Source organism: Equus caballus, chromosome 20, assembly GCF_041296265.1.
Source record: "Equus caballus isolate H_3958 breed thoroughbred chromosome 20, TB-T2T, whole genome shotgun sequence".
NCBI classification, from domain to species: Eukaryota; Metazoa; Chordata; class Mammalia; order Perissodactyla; family Equidae; genus Equus; species Equus caballus.
The window spans coordinates 689,486-716,229 of record NC_091703.1 but is presented as its reverse complement, the minus strand read 5'-3'; the positions used below and the strand labels follow the sequence as shown (position 1 = coordinate 716,229).

The 26,744-nt window shown below is 51.6% G+C and overlaps 1 long non-coding RNA gene across 1 annotated transcript in view; it reads left to right on the top strand.

Moving 5' to 3' along the window:
• LOC138919312 (uncharacterized) overlaps positions 1–26,744 on the top strand; it is a 144,291-nt gene that overhangs the window by 63,269 nt on the left and 54,278 nt on the right. The window contains exons 14-18 of the long non-coding RNA XR_011429421.1: positions 2,443–2,998; positions 7,758–8,313; positions 13,398–13,953; positions 18,813–19,368; positions 24,453–25,008. This is a non-coding gene — a long non-coding RNA (uncharacterized lncRNA). The remainder of the gene's footprint in view (positions 1–2,442; positions 2,999–7,757; positions 8,314–13,397; positions 13,954–18,812; positions 19,369–24,452; positions 25,009–26,744) is intronic.

Genomic DNA, 26,744 nt, shown 5'->3' with positions numbered 1-26,744 from the left:
CCTGCTGCTGCCCTGAGTTGAGGGTTAGGGCTAATTTTATAAGGCATGGGTACGTGACTTATTTTTACTGGAGAAAAAAAGAAAAGATGATGTAAAAAGTCATTAAATGATTTCAGTGCAGATGGGGTCTGGTTATTGTGCGGTCATATAACTTTAGATACGAATCTGGCCATATAGATCGGCATGCAGGTGAGGATGCCCCAGGCTTCTCTCCCTGGGGCGGTCCTAATTCATACCATAAAAAAAGTCCACTGGGTCGTATAGTTTGGCATGTAGGCCAGGTCACCTTGGGCTTCTCTAGCTGGGGCAGCCTTAATCCACATCAGTAGCCACTCACATTTTTCAAACAAGTTTAAATAAACATGAGAGTACATAGTAGAAACCTGAGTTGAGAATCATAGGTGGGAGGTAAGGAATCTGACAGGTTGCAGTCAAGGTGTCATCCAGGGGTGCCTCTGAAGCTTGACTGAGGCTGGAGGAGTGCCGGGGTCCCGCCCCGGCGGAGTCCAGGTTCCTGAGGGGTGGACGGCGTCGGCACGATGAGTGAGGGGGAAATAAAGGGGACGTGAGACTTGGGTTGGTGTTAGCAAGTCCGACTTTACTGTGCACAAGTGTCGTTTATATATTTTTCAGGATTAGTACAGAAATAGTTCTACAAATATTCTCAGAGAGATAAGGAAATAAAAAACGAGCACAAGAATATTTATTAGCATTCTATTCTATAGAGCATAAGGTTAATGGTAGTCTTCTCCGCAATTAACTGGTGTTTGTTTTCTCTAAGCTAAAGGAGATAGGTACCTAGGCGTCTGTTGTGATTCATGGTAAAGTTAAATCCAAGAGAGAAGGTCCAGGCCTCCGGACAGGACAGCAGTCCGTCTGGTTGCATCCTGGTGGAGCCATCCCTGCCTCCCTCAATCATTTACGCTATTAGTGTAGACGGTTAATGGGAACAAAAGGCGACTCCAGGGTGTCTTATCCACAGGGCTATCTGCATTCTCAGCGGGCAGTTAAACATCTTTACATTTCTGCGCCCTTTAGGGGGTGAAAGCATTCCTTTGTCTTTTAGATTGTGGAGCTAACAGTCCCTTAAGCACACTGCCAGAGAAAGTATCACTTTGTTAGTAAAGTAAAGGGCTGAAAAGCTAAGCTAAACTATGTAGCTTCAAGAATAAAAAAGAGAAATAAGTACAGACATAACCTTGCTAGAAAGCATGCATATAATTCAGAAAATATCAGGGGTGTCGGCCGGCCATTCTTCACCGAGGGGCATCCCTGCACCCCTCGGCCCTTCTACTCATCAATTATTTATTATTTATTGCTTTTAGGAGAAAACCTCTATAGCATTTTAACAGAAAGCAGAAGGTCAAGAATAATATATAGATACTTCTTGATCATCCAATTAACCAGCAAACTTAGAAGGACCATGCATATATATTTAGACAAAGAACTGGAGGGAGAAGGAAACATTAACCAGATGGAGGCCATAAACCTGATTCGACATCTTATCTGGGCAGGATTCCTTTCTGATTGTCTCAAATGGGACTGTGTGCTCCTCCAATAATTAACTGAAAAATATCTTGAAAGTTACCTGCAGGTGGTCACATTCTCTTATGCTATCTAATTTTCCCAGGAGATAGTGCCTCCCAAGCAGCCACCCAAAGGAGTGAAAACTGGAGGTTAAGAAAGGAAAAGGAATGAAGGGCAATTAGAAGCAGCACAGGTTTCAGAACTATGTGAGGGGCTGGCCGGTTATTCTTCACCAAGGGGCGGCCCTGCACCCCTCAGCGTTAATCGGCTGGTCCCTGTCAAACAGCCAATCAAATGATGTAGCCACGGCTCCCAGCAGAGGAGCTGCTTCCAAGATGACTCACTCACATGACTGGCAAGTCGATGCTGGCTTTTGGCAGGAGGCCTTAGTTCTTCGTCATGTGGCGTCTCCATAGGGCTGCTTGAGTCTCCTTAAGGTTCCACATGGCCACTGACTTCCCCAGCGCAAGTGATCTGAGAGAGAGCAGGGCCAAGCTGCACTGTCTTTAATGATACAGTCTTGGAAGCCACACTCCATCATTCCCACACTTTTCTTGGTGACACAGCTCAGCCCTATTCTGTGTGGAGGGGACAACACAAGGGCGTGACTACCAGGAGGTGAGAATTGTTGGAGGTCAGCTTGGAGGTGGGTGATCATAGAAGTTAATTAATTTAAAAGTGAAGTAATGCATGCCTAGTGGATGGCAAGCAGTTAATTTGTGAACAAGAGAAGGCAAAAGGGAGAGAAATTTTAAAACAGGGGTTGAAATGACTTGTGTGGTTAGCGTGCTAAGGAATCAATACGAAGTTACTGAAAGTATTGCTTAGCAGCTGTTGAAGTTAGACAATGGTATTTTAGACATTTGGATAACTTTTTATTTGAATGTTTTATATGCTATTTTCCCCCCTGCTTAGGATCAGCAAAGTCTCTTCTAAGTGATCAACGAAGACAAATGTTCCAGAAATACCTAGAGGAAAAGCGACTGAAAAAATTGAGAAACCTCAGCGATGACCACTTATAGTGGGTGTTTATAGACATGATAAGCCTATTTTTCTTTCACGAATACCAGCACACCAACCAAAAAAGGTAAATTTAGTATCATAACTTGATATTCAGGAATAGTTCTTAACCAGACTCTTCTTTAAGAGATTATACTTGAGGAATTCCAAGATGGCGCCGTGAGTAGTCCTCTTTGTCTCTCGCCCTTCGAGTCTACAATTATTTGGACACTTATCGCTTGACAAAGGATATCCAGACAGCATCTCAGGACGTCTGAGACACCCACGCGACTATACATCGGAAGGCGGACGGACTTTCCTCCGGGAGGATGTGGAAATAGGTGAAAACTCTCCGACCCCGACGGGCAGCCTAGTACCCGCAAGCGGCTTTCTTCCAACGGACGCCCCCAGAGGATCCACACACATCTAGGGCAGGAGCGAGAACACAACAGAGGAGCGACGGTGGAAACAGGTGACCAGAACCCTACTTAAACCCCCCGCAATTACTCCTAAACGCAGAGGGAAACTTTGGAGTTGCACACCTGAGCCCGCGGGGAGAGTCTCTCCCCGCCATTGGCGGGGAGACCCGGCCTGGTGCTCGGGCCGCCCGGAGGGTCCCAGAGAGAGACACGGAGGGCACGGAGGTCTCCCAGCTGCCGTTGCCCGCCCCGTGGGACTAGGGATTGCCGGAGATCTCGGAGAGGACCGGGGCGGGGGAACTTTCAAAGGCGGGTCCGGCGACCCGGTGGGGAAGCGCCGGAGCTCCGCCAGGCAGCAGACAAAACTCTCAGTCTGCCGGTAGCAGAGGGGCCACGCTGAGAACTCAGGGCTCCCGGCAGAGGCCCGGAGAGAAGCCCAGAGGGCGGGGCGACCCCCAGCTGCCGTTGCCCGCCCCGGGGGACTAGGGATTGCCGGAGATCTCGGAGAGGACCGGGGCGGGGGAACTTTCAAAGGCCGGATCGGCGACCCGGAGGGGAAGCGCCGGAGCTCCCCCAGGCAGCAGACAAAACTCTCTGTCTGCCGGTAGCAGAGGGGCCACGCTGAGCACTCAGGGCTCCCGGCAGAGGCCCGGACAGAAGCCCAGAGCGCGGGGCGACCCCCAGCTGCCGTTGCCCGCCCCGTGGGACTAGGGATTGCCGGAGATCTCGGAGAGGACTGGGGCTGGAGAGAGTTCCAGAGACCCAGCTTAGTAGCCTAGGGGGAAGCCCTACAGGCTCACAGAAGCCTTAGGGAAAGCCTCTGCACAGCACCAGTAGAAGGCACCCAGCCACCAGCCACAAGGCTGGAAGACCCCAGGGCAAAAGCAGCATAGCTAGGTGTACTAACCACAGACTGTAGAAGATGCCCCCCAATGGAGTTCCTGTAGCAAGGGATGATGGGGGCATCCCTTGAACATCTTCCCTATTCTGCCTGACAGTAATAGGTGCCTGGCGTATGGTCCCCAGGAGAGAAAAGGAGAAAGAAAAGGAGCCATTACCTTGAAAATCCCCCCACTGGGGTTCCTGTAGCAAGGGATGATGGGGGCATCCCTTGAACATCTTCCCTATTCTGCCTGGCAGGAATAGGTGCCTGGCGTATGGTCCCAGAGAAAGGGAGCCATTACCTTGAAAATCCCCCCACTGGGGTTCCTGTAGCAAGGGATGATCGGGGCATCCCTTGAACATCTTCCCTATTCTGCCTGGCAGGAATAGGTGCCTGGTGAATGGTCCCAGAGAAAGGGAGCCATTACCTTGAAAATCCCCCCATTGGGGTTCCTGTAGCAAGGGATGATGGGGGCATCCCTTGAACATCTTCCCTATTCTGCCTGGCAGGAATAGGTGCCTGGCGTATGGTCCCAGGAGAGAAAAGGACAAAGACAGTGAGAAAGAGAAAGACAGTGAGGAATTTTCCGCCAGTCTGGGGGACATTCTACCCAATTGCATCCTGGAGCCATTCTCCCAAGAAGGGGTTCCCATACTCCACCAAAGGTTAGAGTTTGGTACTTCCCTTGAACTGGAGTCCCGAGTGGGACTTTCCTCGCAGTTCAGAGCGTGGTCAGGTGCCAGAGGGAGGGATCCCAATCCAGCCTTAGGAAAAGAAACCTTCCACGGGAGTCTTGGAGATTTGCGGCCGTCCTAATGACTTAAGTGGCCGACCCGCGCCCACGTAAAATTTGTCTATTAGAGATAGAGTCAGGAAGGAATGGATTAATTCATTCTCCATCACCCTGAGGCTTAAGGTACTGAATCTCTTCAAGCTGAATGCCACAATTTGCCCCATAGAGTAGCCATGGGCAGCAAACGTGGATTCATACAGCCATCCAAGAAAGTTCCCGATGGAGCAGTGAATCTAGATCCATCCTTGAAAAAGAGAAAGGCATAAGGAAGAAAAGGGCACTTACCAGAACTCGAGCTCACAAGCCGATAAAGCAAGTCCCCGTACGGGCCACCAGAAATGATGCGGGATCGGTGAGCCGAGGAGTCGAAAGAAAGATTTCTTAGACTCTCAAGATCTGGCAGTAGTGCTCTTTTATTTAGAGAATAGTGAGGAATAGCATGGGGACAGGACCCATGGGCAGGCAGAGCTGGTGTGTGGGGACAAGACCCACGGGCAGTCAGAGCTCCTGCTGCTGCCCCCGCTGGCATGGGGACAGGTCCCATGGGCAGGCAGAGCTAGTGTGTGGGGACAAGACCCACAGGCAGTCAGAGCTCCTGCTGCTGCCGCTGCTGCTGCCCCCGCTGGCATGGGGACAGGACCCATGGGCAGGCAGAGCTGGTGCGTGGGGACAGGACCCACGGGCAGTCAGAGCTCCTGCTGCTGCCCTGAGTTGAGGGTTAGGGCTAATTTTATAAGGCATGGGTACGTGACTTATTTTTACTGGAGAAAAAAAGAAAAGATGATGTAAAAAGTCATTAAATGATTTCAGTGCAGATGGGGTCTGGTTATTGTGCGGTCATATAACTTTAGATACGAATCTGGCCATATAGATCGGCATGCAGGTGAGGATGCCCCAGGCTTCTCTCCCTGGGGCGGTCCTAATTCATACCATAAAAAAAGTCCACTGGGTCGTATAGTTTGGCATGTAGGCCAGGTCACCTTGGGCTTCTCTAGCTGGGGCAGCCTTAATCCACATCAGTAGCCACTCACATTTTTCAAACAAGTTTAAATAAACATGAGAGTACATAGTAGAAACCTGAGTTGAGAATCATAGGTGGGAGGTAAGGAATCTGACAGGTTGCAGTCAAGGTGTCATCCAGGGGTGCCTCTGAAGCTTGACTGAGGCTGGAGGAGTGCCGGGGTCCCGCCCCGGCGGAGTCCAGGTTCCTGAGGGGTGGACGGCGTCGGCACGATGAGTGAGGGGGAAATAAAGGGGACGTGAGACTTGGGTTGGTGTTAGCAAGTCCGACTTTACTGTGCACAAGTGTCGTTTATATATTTTTCAGGATTAGTACAGAAATAGTTCTACAAATATTCTCAGAGAGATAAGGAAATAAAAAACGAGCACAAGAATATTTATTAGCATTCTATTCTATAGAGCATAAGGTTAATGGTAGTCTTCTCCGCAATTAACTGGTGTTTGTTTTCTCTAAGCTAAAGGAGATAGGTACCTAGGCGTCTGTTGTGATTCATGGTAAAGTTAAATCCAAGAGAGAAGGTCCAGGCCTCCGGACAGGACAGCAGTCCGTCTGGTTGCATCCTGGTGGAGCCATCCCTGCCTCCCTCAATCATTTACGCTATTAGTGTAGACGGTTAATGGGAACAAAAGGCGACTCCAGGGTGTCTTATCCACAGGGCTATCTGCATTCTCAGCGGGCAGTTAAACATCTTTACATTTCTGCGCCCTTTAGGGGGTGAAAGCATTCCTTTGTCTTTTAGATTGTGGAGCTAACAGTCCCTTAAGCACACTGCCAGAGAAAGTATCACTTTGTTAGTAAAGTAAAGGGCTGAAAAGCTAAGCTAAACTATGTAGCTTCAAGAATAAAAAAGAGAAATAAGTACAGACATAACCTTGCTAGAAAGCATGCATATAATTCAGAAAATATCAGGGGTGTCGGCCGGCCATTCTTCACCGAGGGGCATCCCTGCACCCCTCGGCCCTTCTACTCATCAATTATTTATTATTTATTGCTTTTAGGAGAAAACCTCTATAGCATTTTAACAGAAAGCAGAAGGTCAAGAATAATATATAGATACTTCTTGATCATCCAATTAACCAGCAAACTTAGAAGGACCATGCATATATATTTAGACAAAGAACTGGAGGGAGAAGGAAACATTAACCAGATGGAGGCCATAAACCTGATTCGACATCTTATCTGGGCAGGATTCCTTTCTGATTGTCTCAAATGGGACTGTGTGCTCCTCCAATAATTAACTGAAAAATATCTTGAAAGTTACCTGCAGGTGGTCACATTCTCTTATGCTATCTAATTTTCCCAGGAGATAGTGCCTCCCAAGCAGCCACCCAAAGGAGTGAAAACTGGAGGTTAAGAAAGGAAAAGGAATGAAGGGCAATTAGAAGCAGCACAGGTTTCAGAACTATGTGAGGGGCTGGCCGGTTATTCTTCACCAAGGGGCGGCCCTGCACCCCTCAGCGTTAATCGGCTGGTCCCTGTCAAACAGCCAATCAAATGATGTAGCCACGGCTCCCAGCAGAGGAGCTGCTTCCAAGATGACTCACTCACATGACTGGCAAGTCGATGCTGGCTTTTGGCAGGAGGCCTTAGTTCTTCGTCATGTGGCGTCTCCATAGGGCTGCTTGAGTCTCCTTAAGGTTCCACATGGCCACTGACTTCCCCAGCGCAAGTGATCTGAGAGAGAGCAGGGCCAAGCTGCACTGTCTTTAATGATACAGTCTTGGAAGCCACACTCCATCATTCCCACACTTTTCTTGGTGACACAGCTCAGCCCTATTCTGTGTGGAGGGGACAACACAAGGGCGTGACTACCAGGAGGTGAGAATTGTTGGAGGTCAGCTTGGAGGTGGGTGATCATAGAAGTTAATTAATTTAAAAGTGAAGTAATGCATGCCTAGTGGATGGCAAGCAGTTAATTTGTGAACAAGAGAAGGCAAAAGGGAGAGAAATTTTAAAACAGGGGTTGAAATGACTTGTGTGGTTAGCGTGCTAAGGAATCAATACGAAGTTACTGAAAGTATTGCTTAGCAGCTGTTGAAGTTAGACGATGGTATTTTAGACATTTGGATAACTTTTTATTTGAATGTTTTATATGCTATTTTCCCCCCTGCTTAGGATCAGCAAAGTCTCTTCTAAGTGATCAACGAAGACAAATGTTCCAGAAATACCTAGAGGAAAAGCGACTGAAAAAATTGAGAAACCTCAGCGATGACCACTTATAGTGGGTGTTTATAGACATGATAAGCCTATTTTTCTTTCACGAATACCAGCACACCAACCAAAAAAGGTAAATTTAGTATCATAACTTGATATTCAGGAATAGTTCTTAACCAGACTCTTCTTTAAGAGATTATACTTGAGGAATTCCAAGATGGCGCCGTGAGTAGTCCTCTTTGTCTCTCGCCCTTCGAGTCTACAATTATTTGGACACTTATCGCTTGACAAAGGATATCCAGACAGCATCTCAGGACGTCTGAGACACCCACGCGACTATACATCGGAAGGCGGACGGACTTTCCTCCGGGAGGATGTGGAAATAGGTGAAAACTCTCCGACCCCGACGGGCAGCCTAGTACCCGCAAGCGGCTTTCTTCCAACGGACGCCCCCAGAGGATCCACACACATCTAGGGCAGGAGCGAGAACACAACAGAGGAGCGACGGTGGAAACAGGTGACCAGAACCCTACTTAAACCCCCCGCAATTACTCCTAAACGCAGAGGGAAACTTTGGAGTTGCACACCTGAGCCCGCGGGGAGAGTCTCTCCCCGCCATTGGCGGGGAGACCCGGCCTGGTGCTCGGGGCGCCCGGAGGGTCCCAGAGAGAGACACGGAGGGCACGGAGGTCTCCCAGCTGCCGTTGCCCGCCCCGTGGGACTAGGGATTGCCGGAGATCTCGGAGAGGACCGGGGCGGGGGAACTTTCAAAGGCGGGTCCGGCGACCCGGTGGGGAAGCGCCGGAGCTCCGCCAGGCAGCAGACAAAACTCTCAGTCTGCCGGTAGCAGAGGGGCCACGCTGAGAACTCAGGGCTCCCGGCAGAGGCCCGGAGAGAAGCCCAGAGGGCGGGGCGACCCCCAGCTGCCGTTGCCCGCCCCGGGGGACTAGGGATTGCCGGAGATCTCGGAGAGGACCGGGGCGGGGGAACTTTCAAAGGCCGGATCGGCGACCCGGAGGGGAAGTGCCGGAGCTCCCCCAGGCAGAAGACAAAACTCTCTGTCTGCCGGTAGCAGAGGGGCCACGCTGAGCACTCAGGGCTCCCGGCAGAGGCCCGGAGAGAAGCCCAGAGCGCGGGGCGACCCCCAGCTGCCGTTGCCCGCCCCGTGGGACTAGGGATTGCCGGAGATCTCGGAGAGGACCGGGGTGGGGCAACTTTCAAAGGCGGGTCCGGCGACCCGGAGGGGAAGCGCCGGAGCTCCGCCAGGCAGCAGACAAAAATCTCTGTCTGCCGGTAGCAGAGGGGCCACGCTGAGCATTCAGAGCTCCCGGCAGAGGCCCGGAGAGAAGCCCAGAGGGCGGGGCGACCCCCAGCTGCCGTTGCCCACCCGGTGAGGCTAGGGATTGCCGGAGATCTCGGAGAGGACTGGGGCTGGAGAGAGTTCCAGAGACCCAGCTTAGTAGCCTAGGGGGAAGCCCTACAGGCTCACAGAAGCCTTAGGGAAAGCCTCTGCACAGCACCAGTAGAAGGCACCCAGCCACCAGCCACAAGGCTGGAAGACCCCAGGGCAAAAGCAGCATAGCTAGGTGTACTAACCACAGACTGTAGAAGATGCCCCCCAATGGAGTTCCTGTAGCAAGGGATGATGGGGGCATCCCTTGAACATCTTCCCTATTCTGCCTGACAGTAATAGGTGCCTGGCGTATGGTCCCCAGGAGAGAAAAGGAGAAACAAAAGGAGCCATTACCTTGAAAATCCCCCCACTGGGGTTCCTGTAGCAAGGGATGATGGGGGCATCCCTTGAACATCTTCCCTATTCTGCCTGGCAGGAATAGGTGCCTGGCGTATGGTCCCAGAGAAAGGGAGCCATTACCTTGAAAATCCCCCCACTGGGGTTCCTGTAGCAAGGGATGATCGGGGCATCCCTTGAACATCTTCCCTATTCTGCCTGGCAGGAATAGGTGCCTGGTGAATGGTCCCAGAGAAAGGGAGCCATTACCTTGAAAATCCCCCCATTGGGGTTCCTGTAGCAAGGGATGATGGGGGCATCCCTTGAACATCTTCCCTATTCTGCCTGGCAGGAATAGGTGCCTGGCATATGGTCCCAGGAGAGAAAAGGACAAAGACAGTGAGAAAGAGAAAGACAGTGAGGAATTTTCCGCCAGTCTGGGGGACATTCTACCCAATTGCATCCTGGAGCCATTCTCCCAAGAAGGGGTTCCCATACTCCACCAAAGGTTAGAGTTTGGTACTTCCCTTGAACTGGAGTCCCGAGTGGGACTTTCCTCGCAGTTCAGAGCGTGGTCAGGTGCCAGAGGGAGGGATCCCAATCCAGCCTTAGGAAAAGAAACCTTCCACGGGAGTCTTGGAGATTTGCGGCCGTCCTAATGACTTAAGTGGCCGACCCGCGCCCACGTAAAATTTGTCTATTAGAGATAGAGTCAGGAAGGAATGGATTAATTCATTCTCCATCACCCTGAGGCTTAAGGTACTGAATCTCTTCAAGCTGAATGCCACAATTTGCCCCATAGAGTAGCCATGGGCAGCAAACGTGGATTCATACAGCCATCCAAGAAAGTTCCCGATGGAGCAGTGAATCTAGATCCATCCTTGAAAAAGAGAAAGGCATAAGGAAGAAAAGGGCACTTACCAGAACTCGAGCTCACAAGCCGATAAAGCAAGTCCCCGTACGGGCCACCAGAAATGATGCGGGATCGGTGAGCCGAGGAGTCGAAAGAAAGATTTCTTAGACTCTCAAGATCTGGCAGTAGTGCTCTTTTATTTAGAGAATAGTGAGGAATAGCATGGGGACAGGACCCATGGGCAGGCAGAGCTGGTGTGTGGGGACAAGACCCACGGGCAGTCAGAGCTCCTGCTGCTGCCCCCGCTGGCATGGGGACAGGTCCCATGGGCAGGCAGAGCTAGTGTGTGGGGACAAGACCCACAGGCAGTCAGAGCTCCTGCTGCTGCCGCTGCTGCTGCCCCCGCTGGCATGGGGACAGGACCCATGGGCAGGCAGAGCTGGTGCGTGGGGACAGGACCCACGGGCAGTCAGAGCTCCTGCTGCTGCCGCTGCTGCTGCCCCCGCTGGCATGGGGACAGGACCCATGGGCAGGCAGAGCTGGTGCGTGGGGACAGGACCCACGGGCAGTCAGAGCTCCTGCTGCTGCCCTGAGTTGAGGGTTAGGGCTAATTTTATAAGGCATGGGTACGTGACTTATTTTTACTGGAAAAAAAAAGAAAAGATGATGTAAAAAGTCATTAAATGATTTCAGTGCAGATGGGGTCTGGTTATTGTGCGGTCATATAACTTTAGATACGAATCTGGCCATATAGATCGGCATGCAGGTGAGGATGCCCCAGGCTTCTCTCCCTGGGGCGGTCCTAATTCATACCATAAAAAAAGTCCACTGGGTCGTATAGTTTGGCATGTAGGCCAGGTCACCTTGGGCTTCTCTAGCTGGGGCAGCCTTAATCCACATCAGTAGCCACTCACATTTTTCAAACAAGTTTAAATAAACATGAGAGTACATAGTAGAAACCTGAGTTGAGAATCATAGGTGGGAGGTAAGGAATCTGACAGGTTGCAGTCAAGGTGTCATCCAGGGGTGCCTCTGAAGCTTGACTGAGGCTGGAGGAGTGCCGGGGTCCCGCCCCGGCGGAGTCCAGGTTCCTGAGGGGTGGACGGCGTCGGCACGATGAGTGAGGGGGAAATAAAGGGGACGTGAGACTTGGGTTGGTGTTAGCAAGTCCGACTTTACTGTGCACAAGTGTCGTTTATATATTTTTCAGGATTAGTACAGAAATAGTTCTACAAATATTCTCAGAGAGATAAGGAAATAAAAAACGAGCACAAGAATATTTATTAGCATTCTATTCTATAGAGCATAAGGTTAATGGTAGTCTTCTCCGCAATTAACTGGTGTTTGTTTTCTCTAAGCTAAAGGAGATAGGTACCTAGGCGTCTGTTGTGATTCATGGTAAAGTTAAATCCAAGAGAGAAGGTCCAGGCCTCCGGACAGGACAGCAGTCCGTCTGGTTGCATCCTGGTGGAGCCATCCCTGCCTCCCTCAATCATTTACGCTATTAGTGTAGACGGTTAATGGGAACAAAAGGCGACTCCAGGGTGTCTTATCCACAGGGCTATCTGCATTCTCAGCGGGCAGTTAAACATCTTTACATTTCTGCGCCCTTTAGGGGGTGAAAGCATTCCTTTGTCTTTTAGATTGTGGAGCTAACAGTCCCTTAAGCACACTGCCAGAGAAAGTATCACTTTGTTAGTAAAGTAAAGGGCTGAAAAGCTAAGCTAAACTATGTAGCTTCAAGAATAAAAAAGAGAAATAAGTACAGACATAACCTTGCTAGAAAGCATGCATATAATTCAGAAAATATCAGGGGTGTCGGCCGGCCATTCTTCACCGAGGGGCATCCCTGCACCCCTCGGCCCTTCTACTCATCAATTATTTATTATTTATTGCTTTTAGGAGAAAACCTCTATAGCATTTTAACAGAAAGCAGAAGGTCAAGAATAATATATAGATACTTCTTGATCATCCAATTAACCAGCAAACTTAGAAGGACCATGCATATATATTTAGACAAAGAACTGGAGGGAGAAGGAAACATTAACCAGATGGAGGCCATAAACCTGATTCGACATCTTATCTGGGCAGGATTCCTTTCTGATTGTCTCAAATGGGACTGTGTGCTCCTCCAATAATTAACTGAAAAATATCTTGAAAGTTACCTGCAGGTGGTCACATTCTCTTATGCTATCTAATTTTCCCAGGAGATAGTGCCTCCCAAGCAGCCACCCAAAGGAGTGAAAACTGGAGGTTAAGAAAGGAAAAGGAATGAAGGGCAGTTAGAAGCAGCACAGGTTTCAGAACTATGTGAGGGGCTGGCCGGTTATTCTTCACCAAGGGGCGGCCCTGCACCCCTCAGCGTTAATCGGCTGGTCCCTGTCAAACAGCCAATCAAATGATGTAGCCACGGCTCCCAGCAGAGGAGCTGCTTCCAAGATGACTCACTCACATGACTGGCAAGTCGATGCTGGCTTTTGGCAGGAGGCCTTAGTTCTTCGTCATGTGGCGTCTCCATAGGGCTGCTTGAGTCTCCTTAAGGTTCCACATGGCCACTGACTTCCCCAGCGCAAGTGATCTGAGAGAGAGCAGGGCCAAGCTGCACTGTCTTTAATGATACAGTCTTGGAAGCCACACTCCATCATTCCCACACTTTTCTTGGTGACACAGCTCAGCCCTATTCTGTGTGGAGGGGACAACACAAGGGCGTGACTACCAGGAGGTGAGAATTGTTGGAGGTCAGCTTGGAGGTGGGTGATCATAGAAGTTAATTAATTTAAAAGTGAAGTAATGCATGCCTAGTGGATGGCAAGCAGTTAATTTGTGAACAAGAGAAGGCAAAAGGGAGAGAAATTTTAAAACAGGGGTTGAAATGACTTGTGTGGTTAGCGTGCTAAGGAATCAATACGAAGTTACTGAAAGTATTGCTTAGCAGCTGTTGAAGTTAGACAATGGTATTTTAGACATTTGGATAACTTTTTATTTGAATGTTTTATATGCTATTTTCCCCCCTGCTTAGGATCAGCAAAGTCTCTTCTAAGTGATCAACGAAGACAAATGTTCCAGAAATACCTAGAGGAAAAGCGACTGAAAAAATTGAGAAACCTCAGCGATGACCACTTATAGTGGGTGTTTATAGACATGATAAGCCTATTTTTCTTTCACGAATACCAGCACACCAACCAAAAAAGGTAAATTTAGTATCATAACTTGATATTCAGGAATAGTTCTTAACCAGACTCTTCTTTAAGAGATTATACTTGAGGAATTCCAAGATGGCGCCGTGAGTAGTCCTCTTTGTCTCTCGCCCTTCGAGTCTACAATTATTTGGACACTTATCGCTTGACAAAGGATATCCAGACAGCATCTCAGGACGTCTGAGACACCCACGCGACTATACATCGGAAGGCGGACGGACTTTCCTCCGGGAGGATGTGGAAATAGGTGAAAACTCTCCGACCCCGACGGGCAGCCTAGTACCCGCAAGCGGCTTTCTTCCAACGGACGCCCCCAGAGGATCCACACACATCTAGGGCAGGAGCGAGAACACAACAGAGGAGCGACGGTGGAAACAGGTGACCAGAACCCTACTTAAACCCCCCGCAATTACTCCTAAACGCAGAGGGAAACTTTGGAGTTGCACACCTGAGCCCGCGGGGAGAGTCTCTCCCCGCCATTGGCGGGGAGACCCGGCCTGGTGCTCGGGGCGCCCGGAGGGTCCCAGAGAGAGACACGGAGGGCACGGAGGTCTCCCAGCTGCCGTTGCCCGCCCCGTGGGACTAGGGATTGCCGGAGATCTCGGAGAGGACCGGGGCGGGGGAACTTTCAAAGGCGGGTCCGGCGACCCGGTGGGGAAGCGCCGGAGCTCCGCCAGGCAGCAGACAAAACTCTCAGTCTGCCGGTAGCAGAGGGGCCACGCTGAGAACTCAGGGCTCCCGGCAGAGGCCCGGAGAGAAGCCCAGAGGGCGGGGCGACCCCCAGCTGCCGTTGCCCGCCCCGGGGGACTAGGGATTGCCGGAGATCTCGGAGAGGACCGGGGCGGGGGAACTTTCAAAGGCCGGATCGGCGACCCGGAGGGGAAGCGCCGGAGCTCCCCCAGGCAGCAGACAAAACTCTCTGTCTGCCGGTAGCAGAGGGGCCACGCTGAGCACTCAGGGCTCCCGGCAGAGGCCCGGACAGAAGCCCAGAGCGCGGGGCGACCCCCAGCTGCCGTTGCCCGCCCCGTGGGACTAGGGATTGCCGGAGATCTCGGAGAGGACTGGGGCTGGAGAGAGTTCCAGAGACCCAGCTTAGTAGCCTAGGGGGAAGCCCTACAGGCTCACAGAAGCCTTAGGGAAAGCCTCTGCACAGCACCAGTAGAAGGCACCCAGCCACCAGCCACAAGGCTGGAAGACCCCAGGGCAAAAGCAGCATAGCTAGGTGTACTAACCACAGACTGTAGAAGATGCCCCCCAATGGAGTTCCTGTAGCAAGGGATGATGGGGGCATCCCTTGAACATCTTCCCTATTCTGCCTGACAGTAATAGGTGCCTGGCGTATGGTCCCCAGGAGAGAAAAGGAGAAAGAAAAGGAGCCATTACCTTGAAAATCCCCCCACTGGGGTTCCTGTAGCAAGGGATGATGGGGGCATCCCTTGAACATCTTCCCTATTCTGCCTGGCAGGAATAGGTGCCTGGCGTATGGTCCCAGAGAAAGGGAGCCATTACCTTGAAAATCCCCCCACTGGGGTTCCTGTAGCAAGGGATGATCGGGGCATCCCTTGAACATCTTCCCTATTCTGCCTGGCAGGAATAGGTGCCTGGTGAATGGTCCCAGAGAAAGGGAGCCATTACCTTGAAAATCCCCCCATTGGGGTTCCTGTAGCAAGGGATGATGGGGGCATCCCTTGAACATCTTCCCTATTCTGCCTGGCAGGAATAGGTGCCTGGCGTATGGTCCCAGGAGAGAAAAGGACAAAGACAGTGAGAAAGAGAAAGACAGTGAGGAATTTTCCGCCAGTCTGGGGGACATTCTACCCAATTGCATCCTGGAGCCATTCTCCCAAGAAGGGGTTCCCATACTCCACCAAAGGTTAGAGTTTGGTACTTCCCTTGAACTGGAGTCCCGAGTGGGACTTTCCTCGCAGTTCAGAGCGTGGTCAGGTGCCAGAGGGAGGGATCCCAATCCAGCCTTAGGAAAAGAAACCTTCCACGGGAGTCTTGGAGATTTGCGGCCGTCCTAATGACTTAAGTGGCCGACCCGCGCCCACGTAAAATTTGTCTATTAGAGATAGAGTCAGGAAGGAATGGATTAATTCATTCTCCATCACCCTGAGGCTTAAGGTACTGAATCTCTTCAAGCTGAATGCCACAATTTGCCCCATAGAGTAGCCATGGGCAGCAAACGTGGATTCATACAGCCATCCAAGAAAGTTCCCGATGGAGCAGTGAATCTAGATCCATCCTTGAAAAAGAGAAAGGCATAAGGAAGAAAAGGGCACTTACCAGAACTCGAGCTCACAAGCCGATAAAGCAAGTCCCCGTACGGGCCACCAGAAATGATGCGGGATCGGTGAGCCGAGGAGTCGAAAGAAAGATTTCTTAGACTCTCAAGATCTGGCAGTAGTGCTCTTTTATTTAGAGAATAGTGAGGAATAGCATGGGGACAGGACCCATGGGCAGGCAGAGCTGGTGTGTGGGGACAAGACCCACGGGCAGTCAGAGCTCCTGCTGCTGCCCCCGCTGGCATGGGGACAGGTCCCATGGGCAGGCAGAGCTAGTGTGTGGGGACAAGACCCACAGGCAGTCAGAGCTCCTGCTGCTGCCGCTGCTGCTGCCCCCGCTGGCATGGGGACAGGACCCATGGGCAGGCAGAGCTGGTGCGTGGGGACAGGACCCACGGGCAGTCAGAGCTCCTGCTGCTGCCACTGCTGCTGCCCCCGCTGGCATGGGGACAGGACCCATGGGCAGGCAGAGCTGGTGCGTGGGGACAGGACCCACGGGCAGTCAGAGCTCCTGCTGCTGCCCTGAGTTGAGGGTTAGGGCTAATTTTATAAGGCATGGGTACGTGACTTATTTTTACTGGAAAAAAAAAGAAAAGATGATGTAAAAAGTCATTAAATGATTTCAGTGCAGATGGGGTCTGGTTATTGTGCGGTCATATAACTTTAGATACGAATCTGGCCATATAGATCGGCATGCAGGTGAGGATGCCCCAGGCTTCTCTCCCTGGGGCGGTCCTAATTCATACCATAAAAAAAGTCCACTGGGTCGTATAGTTTGGCATGTAGGCCAGGTCACCTTGGGCTTCTCTAGCTGGGGCAGCCTTAATCCACATCAGTAGCCACTCACATTTTTCAAACAAGTTTAAATAAACATGAGAGTACATAGTAGAAACCTGAGTTGAGAATCATAGGTGGGAGGTAAGGAATCTGACAGGTTGCAGTCAAGGTGTCATCCAGGGGTGCCTCTGAAGCTTGACTGAGGCTGGAGGAGTGCCGGGGTCCCGCCCCGGCGGAGTCCAGGTTCCTGAGGGGTGGACGGCGTCGGCACGATGAGTGAGGGGGAAATAAAGGGGACGTGAGACTTGGGTTGGTGTTAGCAAGTCCGACTTTACTGTGCACAAGTGTCGTTTATATATTTTTCAGGATTAGTACAGAAATAGTTCTACAAATATTCTCAGAGAGATAAGGAAATAAAAAACGAGCACAAGAATATTTATTAGCATTCTATTCTATAGAGCATAAGGTTAATGGTAGTCTTCTCCGCAATTAACTGGTGTTTGTTTTCTCTAAGCTAAAGGAGATAGGTACCTAGGCGTCTGTTGTGATTCATGGTAAAGTTAAATCCAAGAGAGAAGGTCCAGGCCTCCGGACAGGACAGCAGTCCGTCTGGTTGCATCCTGGTGGAGCCATCCCTGCCTCCCTCAATCATTTACGCTATTAGTGTAGACGGTTAATGGGAACAAAAGGCGACTCCAGGGTGTCTTATCCACAGGGCTATCTGCATTCTCAGCGGGCAGTTAAACATCTTTACATTTCTGCGCCCTTTAGGGGGTGAAAGCATTCCTTTGTCTTTTAGATTGTGGAGCTAACAGTCCCTTAAGCACACTGCCAGAGAAAGTATCACTTTGTTAGTAAAGTAAAGGGCTGAAAAGCTAAGCTAAACTATGTAGCTTCAAGAATAAAAAAGAGAAATAAGTACAGACATAACCTTGCTAGAAAGCATGCATATAATTCAGAAAATATCAGGGGTGTCGGCCGGCCATTCTTCACCGAGGGGCATCCCTGCACCCCTCGGCCCTTCTACTCATCAATTATTTATTATTTATTGCTTTTAGGAGAAAACCTCTATAGCATTTTAACAGAAAGCAGAAGGTCAAGAATAATATATAGATACTTCTTGATCATCCAATTAACCAGCAAACTTAGAAGGACCATGCATATATATTTAGACAAAGAACTGGAGGGAGAAGGAAACATTAACCAGATGGAGGCCATAAACCTGATTCGACATCTTATCTGGGCAGGATTCCTTTCTGATTGTCTCAAATGGGACTGTGTGCTCCTCCAATAATTAACTGAAAAATATCTTGAAAGTTACCTGCAGGTGGTCACATTCTCTTATGCTATCTAATTTTCCCAGGAGATAGTGCCTCCCAAGCAGCCACCCAAAGGAGTGAAAACTGGAGGTTAAGAAAGGAAAAGGAATGAAGGGCAATTAGAAGCAGCACAGGTTTCAGAACTATGTGAGGGGCTGGCCGGTTATTCTTCACCAAGGGGCGGCCCTGCACCCCTCAGCGTTAATCGGCTGGTCCCTGTCAAACAGCCAATCAAATGATGTAGCCACGGCTCCCAGCAGAGGAGCTGCTTCCAAGATGACTCACTCACATGACTGGCAAGTCGATGCTGGCTTTTGGCAGGAGGCCTTAGTTCTTCGTCATGTGGCGTCTCCATAGGGCTGCTTGAGTCTCCTTAAGGTTCCACATGGCCACTGACTTCCCCAGCGCAAGTGATCTGAGAGAGAGCAGGGCCAAGCTGCACTGTCTTTAATGATACAGTCTTGGAAGCCACACTCCATCATTCCCACACTTTTCTTGGTGACACAGCTCAGCCCTATTCTGTGTGGAGGGGACAACACAAGGGCGTGACTACCAGGAGGTGAGAATTGTTGGAGGTCAGCTTGGAGGTGGGTGATCATAGAAGTTAATTAATTTAAAAGTGAAGTAATGCATGCCTAGTGGATGGCAAGCAGTTAATTTGTGAACAAGAGAAGGCAAAAGGGAGAGAAATTTTAAAACAGGGGTTGAAATGACTTGTGTGGTTAGCGTGCTAAGGAATCAATACGAAGTTACTGAAAGTATTGCTTAGCAGCTGTTGAAGTTAGACGATGGTATTTTAGACATTTGGATAACTTTTTATTTGAATGTTTTATATGCTATTTTCCCCCCTGCTTAGGATCAGCAAAGTCTCTTCTAAGTGATCAACGAAGACAAATGTTCCAGAAATACCTAGAGGAAAAGCGACTGAAAAAATTGAGAAACCTCAGCGATGACCACTTATAGTGGGTGTTTATAGACATGATAAGCCTATTTTTCTTTCACGAATACCAGCACACCAACCAAAAAAGGTAAATTTAGTATCATAACTTGATATTCAGGAATAGTTCTTAACCAGACTCTTCTTTAAGAGATTATACTTGAGGAATTCCAAGATGGCGCCGTGAGTAGTCCTCTTTGTCTCTCGCCCTTCGAGTCTACAATTATTTGGACACTTATCGCTTGACAAAGGATATCCAGACAGCATCTCAGGACGTCTGAGACACCCACGCGACTATACATCGGAAGGCGGACGGACTTTCCTCCGGGAGGATGTGGAAATAGGTGAAAACTCTCCGACCCCGACGGGCAGCCTAGTACCCGCAAGCGGCTTTCTTCCAACGGACGCCCCCAGAGGATCCACACACATCTAGGGCAGGAGCGAGAACACAACAGAGGAGCGACGGTGGAAACAGGTGACCAGAACCCTACTTAAACCCCCCGCAATTACTCCTAAACGCAGAGGGAAACTTTGGAGTTGCACACCTGAGCCCGCGGGGAGAGTCTCTCCCCGCCATTGGCGGGGAGACCCGGCCTGGTGCTCGGGGCGCCCGGAGGGTCCCAGAGAGAGACACGGAGGGCACGGAGGTCTCCCAGCTGCCGTTGCCCGCCCCGTGGGACTAGGGATTGCCGGAGATCTCGGAGAGGACCGGGGCGGGGGAACTTTCAAAGGCGGGTCCGGCGACCCGGTGGGGAAGCGCCGGAGCTCCGCCAGGCAGCAGACAAAACTCTCAGTCTGCCGGTAGCAGAGGGGCCACGCTGAGAACTCAGGGCTCCCGGCAGAGGCCCGGAGAGAAGCCCAGAGGGCGGGGCGACCCCCAGCTGCCGTTGCCCGCCCCGGGGGACTAGGGATTGCCGGAGATCTCGGAGAGGACCGGGGCGGGGGAACTTTCAAAGGCCGGATCGGCGACCCGGAGGGGAAGTGCCGGAGCTCCCCCAGGCAGAAGACAAAACTCTCTGTCTGCCGGTAGCAGAGGGGCCACGCTGAGCACTCAGGGCTCCCGGCAGAGGCCCGGAGAGAAGCCCAGAGCGCGGGGCGACCCCCAGCTGCCGTTGCCCGCCCCGTGGGACTAGGGATTGCCGGAGATCTCGGAGAGGACCGGGGTGGGGCAACTTTCAAAGGCGGGTCCGGCGACCCGGAGGGGAAGCGCCGGAGCTCCGCCAGGCAGCAGACAAAAATCTCTGTCTGCCGGTAGCAGAGGGGCCACGCTGAGCATTCAGAGCTCCCGGCAGAGGCCCGGAGAGAAGCCCAGAGGGCGGGGCGACCCCCAGCTGCCGTTGCCCACCCGGTGAGGCTAGGGATTGCCGGAGATCTCGGAGAGGACTGGGGCTGGAGAGAGTTCCAGAGACCCAGCTTAGTAGCCTAGGGGGAAGCCCTACAGGCTCACAGAAGCCTTAGGGAAAGCCTCTGCACAGCACCAGTAGAAGGCACCCAGCCACCAGCCACAAGGCTGGAAGACCCCAGGGCAAAAGCAGCATAGCTAGGTGTACTAACCACAGACTGTAGAAGATGCCCCCCAATGGAGTTCCTGTAGCAAGGGATGATGGGGGCATCCCTTGAACATCTTCCCTATTCTGCCTGACAGTAATAGGTGCCTGGCGTATGGTCCCCAGGAGAGAAAAGGAGAAAGAAAAGGAGCCATTACCTTGAAAATCCCCCCACTGGGGTTCCTGTAGCAAGGGATGATGGGGGCATCCCTTGAACATCTTCCCTATTCTGCCTGGCAGGAATAGGTGCCTGGCGTATGGTCCCAGAGAAAGGGAGCCATTACCTTGAAAATCCCCCCACTGGGGTTCCTGTAGCAAGGGATGATCGGGGCATCCCTTGAACATCTTCCCTATTCTGCCTGGCAGGAATAGGTGCCTGGTGAATGGTCCCAGAGAAAGGGAGCCATTACCTTGAAAATCCCCCCATTGGGGTTCCTGTAGCAAGGGATGATGGGGGCATCCCTTGAACATCTTCCCTATTCTGCCTGGCAGGAATAGGTGCCTGGCGTATGGTCCCAGGAGAGAAAAGGACAAAGACAGTGAGAAAGAGAAAGACAGTGAGGAATTTTCCGCCAGTCTGGGGGACATTCTACCCAATTGCATCCTGGAGCCATTCTCCCAAGAAGGGGTTCCCATACTCCACCAAAGGTTAGAGTTTGGTACTTCCCTTGAACTGGAGTCCCGAGTGGGACTTTCCTCGCAGTTCAGAGCGTGGTCAGGTGCCAGAGGGAGGGATCCCAATCCAGCCTTAGGAAAAGAAACCTTCCACGGGAGTCTTGGAGATTTGCGGCCGTCCTAATGACTTAAGTGGCCGACCCGCGCCCACGTAAAATTTGTCTATTAGAGATAGAGTCAGGAAGGAATGGATTAATTCATTCTCCATCACCCTGAGGCTTAAGGTACTGAATCTCTTCAAGCTGAATGCCACAATTTGCCCCATAGAGTAGCCATGGGCAGCAAACGTGGATTCATACAGCCATCCAAGAAAGTTCCCGATGGAGCAGTGAATCTAGATCCATCCTTGAAAAAGAGAAAGGCATAAGGAAGAAAAGGGCACTTACCAGAACTCGAGCTCACAAGCCGATAAAGCAAGTCCCCGTACGGGCCACCAGAAATGATGCGGGATCGGTGAGCCGAGGAGTCGAAAGAAAGATTTCTTAGACTCTCAAGATCTGGCAGTAGTGCTCTTTTATTTAGAGAATAGTGAGGAATAGCATGGGGACAGGACCCATGGGCAGGCAGAGCTGGTGTGTGGGGACAAGACCCACGGGCAGTCAGAGCTCCTGCTGCTGCCCCCGCTGGCATGGGGACAGGTCCCATGGGCAGGCAGAGCTAGTGTGTGGGGACAAGACCCACAGGCAGTCAGAGCTCCTGCTGCTGCCGCTGCTGCTGCCCCCGCTGGCATGGGGACAGGACCCATGGGCAGGCAGAGCTGGTGCGTGGGGACAGGACCCACGGGCAGTCAGAGCTCCTGCTGCTGCCGCTGCTGCTGCCCCCGCTGGCATGGGGACAGGACCCATGGGCAGGCAGAGCTGGTGCGTGGGGACAGGACCCACGGGCAGTCAGAGCTCCTGCTGCTGCCCTGAGTTGAGGGTTAGGGCTAATTTTATAAGGCATGGGTACGTGACTTATTTTTACTGGAAAAAAAAAGAAAAGATGATGTAAAAAGTCATTAAATGATTTCAGTGCAGATGGGGTCTGGTTATTGTGCGGTCATATAACTTTAGATACGAATCTGGCCATATAGATCGGCATGCAGGTGAGGATGCCCCAGGCTTCTCTCCCTGGGGCGGTCCTAATTCATACCATAAAAAAAGTCCACTGGGTCGTATAGTTTGGCATGTAGGCCAGGTCACCTTGGGCTTCTCTAGCTGGGGCAGCCTTAATCCACATCAGTAGCCACTCACATTTTTCAAACAAGTTTAAATAAACATGAGAGTACATAGTAGAAACCTGAGTTGAGAATCATAGGTGGGAGGTAAGGAATCTGACAGGTTGCAGTCAAGGTGTCATCCAGGGGTGCCTCTGAAGCTTGACTGAGGCTGGAGGAGTGCCGGGGTCCCGCCCCGGCGGAGTCCAGGTTCCTGAGGGGTGGACGGCGTCGGCACGATGAGTGAGGGGGAAATAAAGGGGACGTGAGACTTGGGTTGGTGTTAGCAAGTCCGACTTTACTGTGCACAAGTGTCGTTTATATATTTTTCAGGATTAGTACAGAAATAGTTCTACAAATATTCTCAGAGAGATAAGGAAATAAAAAACGAGCACAAGAATATTTATTAGCATTCTATTCTATAGAGCATAAGGTTAATGGTAGTCTTCTCCGCAATTAACTGGTGTTTGTTTTCTCTAAGCTAAAGGAGATAGGTACCTAGGCGTCTGTTGTGATTCATGGTAAAGTTAAATCCAAGAGAGAAGGTCCAGGCCTCCGGACAGGACAGCAGTCCGTCTGGTTGCATCCTGGTGGAGCCATCCCTGCCTCCCTCAATCATTTACGCTATTAGTGTAGACGGTTAATGGGAACAAAAGGCGACTCCAGGGTGTCTTATCCACAGGTCTATCTGCATTCTCAGCGGGCAGTTAAACATCTTTACATTTCTGCGCCCTTTAGGGGGTGAAAGCATTCCTTTGTCTTTTAGATTGTGGAGCTAACAGTCCCTTAAGCACACTGCCAGAGAAAGTATCACTTTGTTAGTAAAGTAAAGGGCTGAAAAGCTAAGCTAAACTATGTAGCTTCAAGAATAAAAAAGAGAAATAAGTACAGACATAACCTTGCTAGAAAGCATGCATATAATTCAGAAAATATCAGGGGTGTCGGCCGGCCATTCTTCACCGAGGGGCATCCCTGCACCCCTCGGCCCTTCTACTCATCAATTATTTATTATTTATTGCTTTTAGGAGAAAACCTCTATAGCATTTTAACAGAAAGCAGAAGGTCAAGAATAATATATAGATACTTCTTGATCATCCAATTAACCAGCAAACTTAGAAGGACCATGCATATATATTTAGACAAAGAACTGGAGGGAGAAGGAAACATTAACCAGATGGAGGCCATAAACCTGATTCGACATCTTATCTGGGCAGGATTCCTTTCTGATTGTCTCAAATGGGACTGTGTGCTCCTCCAATAATTAACTGAAAAATATCTTGAAAGTTACCTGCAGGTGGTCACATTCTCTTATGCTATCTAATTTTCCCAGGAGATAGTGCCTCCCAAGCAGCCACCCAAAGGAGTGAAAACTGGAGGTTAAGAAAGGAAAAGGAATGAAGGGCAATTAGAAGCAGCACAGGTTTCAGAACTATGTGAGGGGCTGGCCGGTTATTCTTCACCAAGGGGCGGCCCTGCACCCCTCAGCGTTAATCGGCTGGTCCCTGTCAAACAGCCAATCAAATGATGTAGCCACGGCTCCCAGCAGAGGAGCTGCTTCCAAGATGACTCACTCACATGACTGGCAAGTCGATGCTGGCTTTTGGCAGGAGGCCTTAGTTCTTCGTCATGTGGCGTCTCCATAGGGCTGCTTGAGTCTCCTTAAGGTTCCACATGGCCACTGACTTCCCCAGCGCAAGTGATCTGAGAGAGAGCAGGGCCAAGCTGCACTGTCTTTAATGATACAGTCTTGGAAGCCACACTCCATCATTCCCACACTTTTCTTGGTGACACAGCTCAGCCCTATTCTGTGTGGAGGGGACAACACAAGGGCGTGACTACCAGGAGGTGAGAATTGTTGGAGGTCAGCTTGGAGGTGGGTGATCATAGAAGTTAATTAATTTAAAAGTGAAGTAATGCATGCCTAGTGGATGGCAAGCAGTTAATTTGTGAACAAGAGAAGGCAAAAGGGAGAGAAATTTTAAAACAGGGGTTGAAATGACTTGTGTGGTTAGCGTGCTAAGGAATCAATACGAAGTTACTGAAAGTATTGCTTAGCAGCTGTTGAAGTTAGACGATGGTATTTTAGACATTTGGATAACTTTTTATTTGAATGTTTTATATGCTATTTTCCCCCCTGCTTAGGATCAGCAAAGTCTCTTCTAAGTGATCAACGAAGACAAATGTTCCAGAAATACCTAGAGGAAAAGCGACTGAAAAAATTGAGAAACCTCAGCGATGACCACTTATAGTGGGTGTTTATAGACATGATAAGCCTATTTTTCTTTCACGAATACCAGCACACCAACCAAAAAAGGTAAATTTAGTATCATAACTTGATATTCAGGAATAGTTCTTAACCAGACTCTTCTTTAAGAGATTATACTTGAGGAATTCCAAGATGGCGCCGTGAGTAGTCCTCTTTGTCTCTCGCCCTTCGAGTCTACAATTATTTGGACACTTATCGCTTGACAAAGGATATCCAGACAGCATCTCAGGACGTCTGAGACACCCACGCGACTATACATCGGAAGGCGGACGGACTTTCCTCCGGGAGGATGTGGAAATAGGTGAAAACTCTCCGACCCCGACGGGCAGCCTAGTACCCGCAAGCGGCTTTCTTCCAACGGACGCCCCCAGAGGATCCACACACATCTAGGGCAGGAGCGAGAACACAACAGAGGAGCGACGGTGGAAACAGGTGACCAGAACCCTACTTAAACCCCCCGCAATTACTCCTAAACGCAGAGGGAAACTTTGGAGTTGCACACCTGAGCCCGCGGGGAGAGTCTCTCCCCGCCATTGGCGGGGAGACCCGGCCTGGTGCTCGGGGCGCCCGGAGGGTCCCAGAGAGAGACACGGAGGGCACGGAGGTCTCCCAGCTGCCGTTGCCCGCCCCGTGGGACTAGGGATTGCCGGAGATCTCGGAGAGGACCGGGGCGGGGGAACTTTCAAAGGCGGGTCCGGCGACCCGGTGGGGAAGCGCCGGAGCTCCGCCAGGCAGCAGACAAAACTCTCAGTCTGCCGGTAGCAGAGGGGCCACGCTGAGCACTCAGGGCTCCCGGCAGAGGCCCGGAGAGAAGCCCAGAGGGCGGGGCGACCCCCAGCTGCCGTTGCCCGCCCCGGGGGACTAGGGATTGCCGGAGATCTCGGAGAGGACCGGGGCGGGGGAACTTTCAAAGGCCGGATCGGCGACCCGGAGGGGAAGCGCCGGAGCTCCGCCAGGCAGCAGACAAAACTCTCAGTCTGCCGGTAGCAGAGGGGCCACGCTGAGCACTCAGGGCTCCCGGCAGAGGCCCGGAGAGAAGCCCAGAGGGCGGGGCGACCCCCAGCTGCCGTTGCCCGCCCCGGGGGACTAGGGATTGCCGGAGATCTCGGAGAGGACCGGGGCGGGGGAACTTTCAAAGGCCGGATCGGCCACCCGGAGGGGAAGCGCCGGAGCTCCGCCAGGCAGCAGACAAAACTCTCTGTCTGCCGGTAGCAGAGGGGCCACGCTGAGCACTCAGGGCTCCCGGCAGAGGCCCGGACAGAAGCCCAGAGCGCGGGGCGACCCCCAGCTGCCGTTGCCCGCCCCGTGGGACTAGGGATTGCCGGAGATCTCGGAGAGGACCGGGGCGGGGGAACTTTCAAAGGCCGGATCGGCGACCCGGAGGGGAAGTGCCGGAGCTCCCCCAGGCAGCAGACAAAACTGTCTGTCTGCCGGTAGCAGAGGGGCCACGCTGAGCACTCAGGGCTCCCGGCAGAGGCCCGGAGAGAAGCCCAGAGCGCGGGGCGACCCCCAGCTGCCGTTGCCCGCCCCGTGGGACTAGGGATTGCCGGAGATCTCGGAGAGGACCGGGGTGGGGGAACTTTCAAAGGCGGGTCCGGCGACCCGGAGGGGAAGCGCCGGAGCTCCGCCAGGCAGCAGACAAAAATCTCTGTCTGCCGGTAGCAGAGGGGCCACGCTGAGCATTCAGAGCTCCCGGCAGAGGCCCGGAGAGAAGCCCAGAGGGCGGGGCGACCCCCAGCTGCCGTTGCCCACCCGGTGAGGCTAGGGATTGCCGGAGATCTCGGAGAGGACTGGGGCTGGAGAGAGTTCCAGAGACCCAGCTTAGTAGCCTAGGGGGAAGCCCTACAGGCTCACAGAAGCCTTAGGGAAAGCCTCTGCACAGCACCAGTAGAAGGCACCCAGCCGCCAGCCACAAGGCTGGAAGACCCCAGGGCAAAAGCAGCATAGCTAGGTGTACTAACCACAGACTGTAGAAGATGCCCCCCAATGGAGTTCCTGTAGCAAGGGATGATGGGGGCATCCCTTGAACATCTTCCCTATTCTGCCTGACAGTAATAGGTGCCTGGCGTATGGTCCCCAGGAGAGAAAAGGAGAAAGAAAAGGAGCCATTACCTTGAAAATCCCCCCACTGGGGTTCCTGTAGCAAGGGATGATGGGGGCATCCCTTG